The sequence below is a fragment of the Bidens hawaiensis genome, unplaced genomic scaffold (assembly GCF_021521415.1).
Source record: "Bidens hawaiensis isolate Kalapana, Puna unplaced genomic scaffold, B.hawaiensis_p1.1 tig00005422_1, whole genome shotgun sequence".
Taxonomy (NCBI): domain Eukaryota; kingdom Viridiplantae; phylum Streptophyta; class Magnoliopsida; order Asterales; family Asteraceae; genus Bidens; species Bidens hawaiensis.
The window spans coordinates 8,128-16,254 of NW_027491345.1; positions in this window are offsets into that span (position 1 = coordinate 8,128).

Sequence of the window (8,127 nt, forward strand, 5' to 3'; positions counted from 1 at the left end):
GAAGAACAAGGTTGCTCGTAAGTGTTTGTCGGGCAAAGTCTGGCAAACTCAAGAAGACTGAAGTCTACCCGGTGAGTATTTTACTTGGTAAAATACTCTTCAAGTAAAGTCTACCCGGAAACTGATCCCGAGCACACTTCTATGTTACCAAGTCTAAGGCAGGCAAAGCACACAGTCTTCTCGGAGAAGTTTACTTATCCAGAGCCTACCCGGAAGACTTGTTTTACACTTAGAATATTTTCTGATTATGTGATTTGAATATGTATGTACGTTTGGGGTTTCTTGAAGGAATGACAGTTGTCCTAGGGTGGCAGGCCTATAAATAAAATGTTTTAGGGCACGCCGCCTAAGACGGATTTTGAGCCTTTACACTTTTCGGATAAGAAAGAATATTTCTTGAAAGTGACGGCTGTCCTAGGATTCGTACGGATATAACCCTCCTTCAAGAAACCCTAAATTGATTATCCTATTTGTATGATGAATGTTATATAAATGGAAATCTTTTGAGTGAATCTTGTTTGTGTTGGTTATCATTGAATACATATTAAGCAACTGTATGTTTGTTATTGATTCCGCTTTTAACAAACAGATATCTTTCTAAATATAGCAACCCGTCATTAACTCCCTTGTCAACACATCAATCTGTGTGAGTTATGACATGATTTGAATAAGATCCAGCTGAAATCGAGGGACCAGACAAGTGGTATCAGAGCTCGATTACTGCTATTTTAGAAAGATTGTTGCTAATTGAAGATTTGAAGAAGAATGACGTAAGCAGACCACTGTTCCATTGATTTGTGACGTCAGCAGCTCTGTTCTTCATTTTTTTCTTCCAGATCTACAATCATTTGGTGTTTTCTCTTCCTTGTTTTATTTAAAGTTTTAATCTTTATATTTATATCTTGTTCTTATCAAATCAGACACCTCAGATCTGAACAATCGAGTCTCAGATCTGAATATTTTTGAAACTCTGTTTTTATTAAGAAATTACTTTTGTTTTCACAAAAATGTCTGGTTACGAGGAACAAGAGGTGTCTGCTAACAAGATTCCTAGATTGTATGGACAGGAAAATTTCACAAAATGGAAGGTTTTGTTTGAGGCAGCCGTTTGCTACAACGATGTTGATATGTGGAACTCCATCAAGAATGGTCCACAAGGAGAAGTTGCAGAAGGTGCAAATGCAGCTGCAACTGCTGCTGTAAGAGAAAGAATGAGAAAGGTTGATGACAAGGCTTTAGCTATGTTGAAGCTAGGTCTGTCTTGGGAAATACTCACCAAGGTGGCACATCATCCCAATGCCAAGGCAATGTATGATGCAATACTTGAAATGTTTGAGGGAAATGTTGAACTCAAGAACATCAAGAAGCAGAGACTGAAGCAGCAGTTAGAAAGATTCAAGTATAAAGAAGGAGAAAGGTTGAAATCAATTCTAGAGAGGTTTCTGGGAATTGTGAATGAGCTCAGAACCACAGACTATGTCATGACTGATTTTAATCTCAACACCAAGCTGCTGAACTCTATGCCAAAGGAATGGTATACTGCCTGCAAGTTCATTCTTACAAAGCACAACTTCAATGAGCTAAAAGTAGATGATGTAGTGTGTTTTCTTCAAGCTGCAGAAATAGAGATGATAGAAAATGAAATGATTAAGGAGGAAAGACCTTGCTTCAATGTTTCAAATGCATTGATTGCACCTAGAGGTGTTCAAAAAAACCGGTTACGGAACCGGTTTGGCCGTTTCAACCGGAAACCGGTTTTTTAAAAACCGGTTTTTTTAAAAACCGGTTTGACCGGTTTACGTAACCGGTTTACGTATCGGTTATACGTTTTGGAGCCAAAACCGGTTTTATAACCGGTTTTTTTTATAACCGGTTTTTTTTAATAACCGGTTATTAAAAAACCGGTTAACCGGTTTTTAAAATAACCGGTTTATTACCGTTATAAAAAAAACCGGTTAACCGGTTTTTTAATAACCGGTTAACCGGTTAAACCGGTTTTCGAACGTTACCAAACGGCTTTATAGCCGTTTTTTTTTTTTTTGACCGTTTTTTAGCCGTTTTTTTTTTGTTTTTTTACCATTTTACCCCCACAAACATCTATATATAGTTTAGGTTGGGTATTGGTTAGATCACACTTGATTATACAACTCCAAACGCTCTAAACGTTTATTTCATACGCGATTATACAACTCCAAACGCTCTTCTTTCGTAGTCGTTTATTTCATACTCGAGTATACCACTCTTAATTCGTAGTCGATTATCATGGCCTCCCAAAGTGCTGCTTCATCGGTCAACATGGGTGCCTCGAACACGGGAGAAACCGTCGTTCGGGTCATCCCCACGAAACGAAACCAAGATATTTGGCAACATTTCGACCTATGCGAAATGTCTAACGGAACCCAAAAAGCTAGATGCAAACATTGTTTGAAGTTTTATAACAAAGAAGCAAACTCCAGTTTAAGAGCTCATGTAGAAAAGCCCTCTTGCAAGGTCTTGAAGGACGAATCCGGAAGTAGTTCGCAGCCGGAGATGACGAATCAAGGAACGGTGTTTACGTACGACCTTGAAGCGGTACGTCAACAGTTTGGCAACTTTGTGATTCAACAATCACTTCCTTTCAACCACTTCGACAACCCTCAATTCACGGAGATGATGCAAAAGTATGTTCAACCACGCTACCAACACGTAAGTCGTTCGACCCTTAGAAGAGATTGTCTTAAAGCATGGAAAAACGCTAAATCCGAACTAATTTCATACTTTTCAAACTTACAAACTGGTGTGAACTTAACAACGGATGTGTGGTCGGTACCTAATGGTTCGCCCGACTCATACATTTGTGTGACGGCTCATTGGGTTGACCCCCGGTCGTGGCAAATGATGAAACGAACCGTTGCGTTTCAATTGTTTGATTACCCGCACACGGGTAGAAATATTTTTAAACTCTTGGATAAAGTCATTCGACAATACAAGATTGAAGATAAAATCTTTTCAATATCGTTTGATAACGCGTCCAACAATACGGCCGCGGTTGGCCATTTAAAATTAAAGTATAAACCTATCTGTGATGGAGCGTTTTTTCATAGCCGATGCATTGCACATATTATCAACTTGGCCGTGCAAGATGGGTTAAACGTGATCGAAACGCAAAGAAACAATTTTAAAAGAATGTTACGAGATGTTTTTAGCAACAATTCAACATTTTCAAGATACAAAAAATTTTGTGAAGAAGCTAACTGTCAATGGTTGGGGCCTAATTGGGATTGTCCAACAAGATGGAACTCGACTTGTGAAATGTTTGAGAAAGCCATCCAACAAAAACAATCGTTAATTGCGTTTCATCAAATTTTGTCAAATAGGGGTAAATGTGCACCGTACGATCCTAGAAACTGGTTATTGATTGAGATCGTTACGGAGGTTCTTCAAATTTTTAAATCTTGCACAACTAGTTTATCCGGGGTTTACTATCCAACAAGCCCCATTGCTTTACCAAAAATTGCTGTCATGTGCACAAAGTTGACTGAAATTCATTGTAGGGGTGCACCTTATTTTGATATGGGTGCAAAAATGAAAGAAAAATTTAGAAAATATTTTCAACAACTACCCGCTGTTTTGACCTGTGCGGCTGCGTTAAACCCTTGCATCAATGTTGGTGGTGTTGAAGCTTTAATAGAAAAAATTTGTGATGAGCTAGAGTTAAACGACGATCAAAACCCCCATTATAACCAAACTTTAAAGAATGCTTTCAACACCACCTTGGCAAACATGTATGATGTTTACCTTACAAAACACGGGTCGTCTTCCCAAATTCATGACTCGTTAAGAGCTGTTGCCCAATCCCAATCCCAAACCGACCTTGAAATGGGGATGTACTACATGATTTGGGAAGACGCCGGTAAACGTCAAAGGGTAAACACCCCAAGCAGTGAACTTGGAAGGTATGGTGGTACCAACTTTGTGAAACACATGACTCCGGATGAATTTAGAAGTCTTGATATGCTGGCTTGGTGGAGAGGTAAGGAGGATGAGTTTCCGATCCTCGCCGCCATGGCCAAAGATTTACTAACGGTCCAAGCTTCCACGGTAGCTTCGGAGTCTGCTTTTTCTGTTTCTGGCAGGGTTATATCGATTAGGAGGACTCGACTCACTCCACCAGTTGTAGAGATGTCGATTTGCTACAAGGATTACTTGGACTCTTTAGATAGGGCACAACATCAACGCTCACTCGAGGGGGAAATGGAGTATGAGGCGGCCTTGTATGAAGACGAGGTCAATCAAGGACACACTCAACCAATGACCGATGAAGAAGCCGCGTACGACGATTACCTAAGGAATAGCTCGGGATCGGGTAGCGAAGAAAATGAGTAACAAACATCAACTTGTTAATGTAATCGTGTCTAAGCATTCTTTAATGTTTGTATTTTTGAGTTACGAATATGCGATAACGATTTAATGTTTGTATTTTTAATGTAAAAGCTATAAATGAAAGTTATGTGTTTTTAATCTTCCAAGCAAAGAATGCTAACAACGAAACCCTAAACCCTAAACCCTAAAGCAAAAAAAAAAAAAAAAAAAAAAAAAAAAAAAAAAAAAAAAAAAAAAACCGGTTAACCGGTTAGACCGGTTATTAAAAACCGGTTGTAAAAAAACCGGTTTAATAACCGGTTCTAACCGGTTTCTAAACCGGTCCAAACCGGTTTGGCCGGTTTGAGTTTTCATTGACAAAAACCGGTTAATAACCGGTCCGGTTATTAACCGAACCGGTTTTTTTCTGGATAAAAAAAACCGGTCCGGTTAATAACCGAACCGGTTTTTTCAAAAAAAACCGATTTGTGCACCTCTAATTGCACCTATGGGTAACTTGACTACAAAGAATCAACAACAGATTCCAATCATTGAAGAACCTGTTGAACTCGATTCTGATACTCCAAAATCATTTGTTGGTGTTAGCACAAGTAATCAAGGAAATCAGCAAAGATTCAATGTGCAGCTGATTGATGACACTGATTCTGCCTCTATGGCAAGTGGAAATGTTCCTCACACTAGTAGTGGACATGGTCAAAGCAGTGATACACAGGCTTTGCTTTCAATGTTCATTGAGTCATATAATGCATTTGTTGCAAAGAATTTAATTCATACAAGTGTAGTGCAAGATGATCTTGAGCAGATAGATGCTGATGATTTGGAAGACATGGATTTGAAGTGGCAAGCTGCCATGTTAGCATTGAGAAGTAAGAGGTTGTATAATAGAACTGGTAGATCTCTGGTTTCTTGTCCTAATGAAAGGATTGGATTTGACAAGTCAAAGGCAATCTGCTACAATTGCCAACAGCCAGGACATTTTGCAAGAGAATGCAACCTGCCAAGGAACTATCAGATGAATCAATTCCAGAATCAACAACCAAGAGGTCAGCAGCAATACCAGCAAAATCAATAAAGAAATAACAACCAAAACTTCAACAACAACTTCAATCCCAACAACAACTACAATCCCAACTTCAACAACTTTCAGCCTCAAATGAATAATCTTAATCAAAGTATGCAACAGAATCAAGGTTTTCAAATGAACAACAATCAAAACCTTCAAGCAGTTCAAAACGCTCCAAACAACACTGTTCCAGTCAACCAAAATCAACCAAGAAATCAAGGAAATGTGGCATTGACTACACAACATGAAGGTAACTTTGATTGGAGCAATCATGAAGAAGACATTGCAGATGATATCAAGAGGGCAAATGTAGCATTCATGGCCATAATAGAGAAATAAACTGGATCAACTTCTCAGGTACACTCTGCTCCTACTATTGATTTAAATGAACTTATCAATGATTTGAAAACAAAGGTAGGCAAGCTGGAAAGTGAGTGTTTTAAGAAACAAAGTATCATCAATGCATATGAAGCTAGTGAACTAATAAGTGAAGAAAGGATGAAAAGCTTGGAAGATGACTGCATGAACAGTTACAGAGCTCAGAAAAGATTTACAACTGAGATTGATGGGTTGAAGAAAATGATTATAGAAGAAAAGGTACTGAACACAAAACTGCAAACTGAAAATGAATTCTTGAAGAACTTGGTATCCACTGGAAACATCTGTGGAATTCTGAATCAAGTCAAGAAAGAAGACAGATACAAAGCAGTACCACCACCATTCAACAACAACTTTATGCCAAAAGTTGATAAAGAGAAAAGAAATGCATATCTACAACAATTCAAAGATGTCTTTCAAGATAAAGGAGAACTTGTGAATTTGTATAAGAATGTTGAAGCGAGTGAAGAAGGAGAGTTTGTTGTGAAGAAAGAACTGAAAGAAGAAAAGTCAATTGGAGTTCAAGTCTCTGAAAATGTCCTTGAGTCAATTGACTTGAATCAAGATGACTTGAGTGATTTGAGTGATCAAATTACTGAGGAGGAAATTAAAGCTACTGAAAGAGGAAGAAGATTCAAGAAACCAGAATCCATTGACAAACTTCCAAAGTATCCACCTGTCACATCAAGAATGAAGAAACAAAATGAAATAACCAAGAGAGGACATGTGTCGTTTGGTATCTGTGAAGGATCAAAACCAAGTTATAATGCAGTGAGACCTCCAAGCAAAGCTCTATTGGAAATAATTAAACAGAATAAAAAATTGAAAGAAGTTGAAACAGTTGCATGTGAAAATTTTATTCCTGTTTACCCTATTTTATCAAGTGTTGAAGACTTTGACATTGGAGAAGTAGAAACAATGGAGGAATATGAAAAGAGGAAATCAAGACAAAAGGAAAACATAAAGGAAGAACCCTTAAGTATAAGAGAAATTGTTTTTGTTAAAGGGAAAGTGGAAAGAAGTGACATAAGGATAGCTGAATTTGTTCCCTTCTCAATTGATTTTGACAGTTTAAAATCTAAAAACACAATTGGAGTTGATTCACCAAGACCAAGTGAAAGGTTCAAGAAACCAAAAGAACATGAAGTATTCAAAGGAAATGTTTGGTGCAAGAAGTGTGATGAATATGGTCATCATACAGACTCCTATAATGAAAGACTTAAATTCAAGCCTTTTCATGTCTCAGATGAAACAAAATATGGACAAGACTTTTCGGCCTATAAAATGAAGTATGAAAAATATTTGGGTATGGGAAAGGATTGTGCAGAGGAAGTTCTGGAAAAAGAGAGCCAAAGGCCTTCACTAAAAGTCAAGAAACATGTGAACAAACCTGTTAACAAGGTTAAATCTCCAGTGAAGCATGTGAAAACTGTTAAGAAGGACTCTCATGTGAAATCAGTCTCATATTGAATGAAAGGCCTGTTATTTAACTGTAAGTCCAACGTTCAACCTCTATATATGTTTGAATCTCAAAAAATACAAAAATACAATAAGTTCTGTCATACAAAAACAATTTTTGACCAAATACATGAGGTTGGAGTCAAATTGGGGTGATCTGGGGAAAGCCAAATAAGCTTTGAGAAGAGATATGAGGCATCATAGCACAGTGTTGACCATTAATGCATTATGTTTAAATTGAACCTTAATCATATCACCAAAGAAATGAAATTCATGCTAAGTTTATACCTGCTGTTAACCTATCTATGTTGTCATAATAATGCTGAGAATGAAGTATTGAGAAAGCTACTTAGTCAATATGATCCCATTCTTGAGATCTTTTCAGAAAATGGAAGAAACTGTTTTGAAGAGAAATATAACTGAAATTTGATCGCTAAATGCACCATTTGCTCTTAAACTATGATCTTTAATGAAAAATATATTTTAACAAGTGGTTTAAGTCAAAAAGTGTTGCATTTTGCCTTTAATTGGCTGAATATGTAAGTTCGGGTAAGGTTTGATGTTTTATAACCTTTCCGGGCACAAAACAGTTGAATATGTTTGAATATGTTACTTCGGGTAAGGTTTGATGATTTATGACCTTTCCGGACAAGCTTAGTCATTTTTGACTAAGTTTATGATTTTCGGGCATGCTTTGAAGTATTTACACTTTCCGGGTAGAGTACACTGTTGTACTAATTTCTCGAGCAAGCTTGAAGTCTTGAGATGATTATGTGGTATAGCTAGCTTTTTAACAAGATATTCTTGTTTCGGGCAAGCTTTGCATTTTATATGCTGATTGTGAGTTCAAGCAAACTTTGTGAACT